The sequence below is a fragment of the Rissa tridactyla genome, chromosome 13 (genome assembly GCF_028500815.1).
Source record: "Rissa tridactyla isolate bRisTri1 chromosome 13, bRisTri1.patW.cur.20221130, whole genome shotgun sequence".
NCBI lineage: Eukaryota > Metazoa > Chordata > Aves > Charadriiformes > Laridae > Rissa > Rissa tridactyla.
The window spans coordinates 4,549,379-4,551,985 of NC_071478.1; the positions used below are offsets into that span (position 1 = coordinate 4,549,379).

The following is a 2,607-nucleotide window of genomic DNA, read 5'->3' on the forward strand; positions in this document are numbered from 1 at the left end:
GTTGCACCCCGCTGCTTACCGCCGAACCTCGTGCTCGCCCGCGGCACTTATCGGGGCCGTGCACTCCGCTCAGGCAGGAAACATTGGCCAACCCACCCGGATCCTGCCGCGCCGGCACGGGCACCGCCGCCTCCCCGAAACTCCGGTTGCCCAGCGGCAGCGCCCCAGCAGCCGGGAGGGGAGGAAAAGTGATTGCATTGGTCAGGGGGCGGAAAAATTTAAAAAAAAAAAAAAATAAAAATATGAGGGGCTGGGAGGAAGGGAGCAGGGCAATGCGGAACGTGCCGGCGCAGCGGATCTGGTTTGCAGCCAGGGAGGCGATAACGCCGGGAAGCGGACCTCTATCTCTGCCCACCCGCTGCCCTTCCTAGTACGTCCTGCGAAGCTTCTAGGCCAGGGGAGATGTTATCTGTCCCCCGCCAGCCTCGCCGGGGCCCGGCTTCTCAGAAGAGCCGCCCGAGGCTCGGGGCCGGCCGGCGCTGCGGCGATGCCGGGCGTGCGCTTGCCCATGGCCTGGCCGAACCCCCCGGCGGGGCCCCGCGCCCGGCCGTCTATCAGCGCCGCCAGCCTGCCCGTGACTCAGCATCCTCCCCTGCGCTCCCGGCTTCCTCCAGCACCCGGGAATCGCCGCCGCAGCTGCCAGCACCGCCGGCACGCTCGGCAGGATGCTCCCTCAAAATGCAGAAGGCAGCAGGGACGCCCACACGGACGGCTCATCAGGAGGGCGGGAGATTCCCAGAATAGGGAATTTGCCTTCCAAGTTTTCAGGCTCCCTTCACGGCGGCTTCGGGAGAGGTTTGCGGCGTGGGAAAAGCTGGGCTTCGCCTGTGCCACGCAGCGGGAAGCAGCCAAAGGCCACCTCCGGCAGCAACGTGCTTTTTCCAACCGGCACGATGATGGGAAATACACCCCCAGCGCTTCCTCCTGCCGGCACTGGTACAAACCGTGATGCTGTCCTCCCTGCTCCTGCCCGGCACACTTCTCACATGGAAATGGCTATTCCGGCTATCCTGGCTGAATCCACGCTTGAGCTACCGCAGCAGCATCCCACTCCTCCACCTGGCCCCAGGTCTCGGCAGGGACATGCCGCAGAGATGCAAGCGCCCGCTGCCGCGTGGGCTTCTCCCTGCTCCAGCCCGTCACGCTGCACGATGCTGGAATTCATCAACCACAGGCTTTAAGGCAGACTTTACATCCACATCCCTTATACCCCATGTGTCCATATGAGGGACTCCTGGCCATCCTGCAGGTCACCGCTGAGCCAAAGGATTCGTCAAAACGGCTAATTGCTTTAATTTGAATTGAACGGCCAATCCAGCCCACCCTCGGACACACCACGGGCTGGCTGGGATGGGGGCTAACATGCCCCCCCAGCCACTGGAAGAGCTGTATGCCACCCAGCCTGCCCTGTCTCAAGGCTGTTTTGGGGTGCTGGGTTGGGACCTCAAGGAAGAGCAGGATGGGACCAACCGGCCATGGGCTGGCTTTGATGCGGGCTGGGGCGGCAAGCCCCGGCTTGCACAGGATCCAGCCCTGCAGCCGAGCCGCCCCCGGGAGATTTCATTAAACTCTTGCCCAACCTGGTGAGTGTTGCTGCAGCAGTGGGTGCCGGCACCGGCCGGGACGATAACCCATGGCTAGGATCCGGCAATGGGTTATTTACGCCTTCGTGGTAGCAAAAATCCCAGTAAATGCATTTGTTGTTTAATTGCACCCAGAGGAGACGGCAGCACCGAGCAGCGCCGGGAGCCAGCGCCACAGTTCTCCCGCCCGCTCCTGGAGGATGAGCAGTTTTCCATGCCACGGAGGGGCTGCATGGACACCTTCCCACCAAAGAGCCACACAGGGGGCTGCGGAGGGGCTGGCAGGGCACCCCCCAGCAGCCAGCGCTGCAAATCCAGCCTGGAAGGGGAATGTTAGGAAGCAGAAAGCGCGTGGCCGTGCCCGGTGCCGAGCGAGCCCTGCTGACACACGCCTGCATGCACCGGCTGCCCCGGAGCATGTGCAGCGCAGCCAGCGCGCCGCGATCGAAAATGAAACCGGCCCCGACTCCTCGCCGCTTGCTCTCCATGCCAGGAAAATGCACGCCAGCAACGTAAATAGGAAATTTGATTTATGTGCTGGCTCTCCCAGAAACAACTGTTCCCCAACCGGAGGAAAAGCAGCCGGCGGCATTTTCGGCTCCTTTTTATAAGCACGACGCTATTCAAAATTCACCCCGAAGGACTATTTTCAGGAGGGAGCGAGGCGAGGGGCTGGGAGACGCCCTCGCCAGCCCCGCAGCTCCCGGCTTCCCGAGTGGCAAAAATACAAAGTTCCCACAATCCCAAGAGCGGGAACATTGTTCCTTCCCAGGATGTCCTCCATGAAAAGAGCTATTCTGAGCCGGCAGCAGCCTTTCTTGGCACGGCCCCGCAGCCCGCTCGCGAGGCGGCTATAAAAGGCCGGGTTACAATGAACAGCACTTTTCAATGGGAGAGCATCCGGTGCGGGGGGCTCGGGGGGATGCGGGTCCCCGGGGGAGTTCAGGGGGATAAGGGTCCCCGTGGGCAGGGGTTGGGGGGGGGGTGCAGCACACCGGGGGTGGGCTCACAAGAGCTGGGGTGG

At 62.8% G+C, this 2,607-nt stretch overlaps 1 long non-coding RNA gene across 1 annotated transcript; it reads left to right on the forward strand.

Annotated features, from left to right (window-relative positions):
* The first annotated feature begins 457 nt into the window (after window positions 1–457).
* On the forward strand, window positions 458–2,330 carry LOC128917095 (uncharacterized). The gene is made up of 2 exons (XR_008469168.1): window positions 458–1,583; window positions 1,719–2,330. It is a non-coding gene; the product is annotated as an uncharacterized LOC128917095 (long non-coding RNA).
* The last annotated feature ends 277 nt before the right edge of the window (window positions 2,331–2,607 follow it).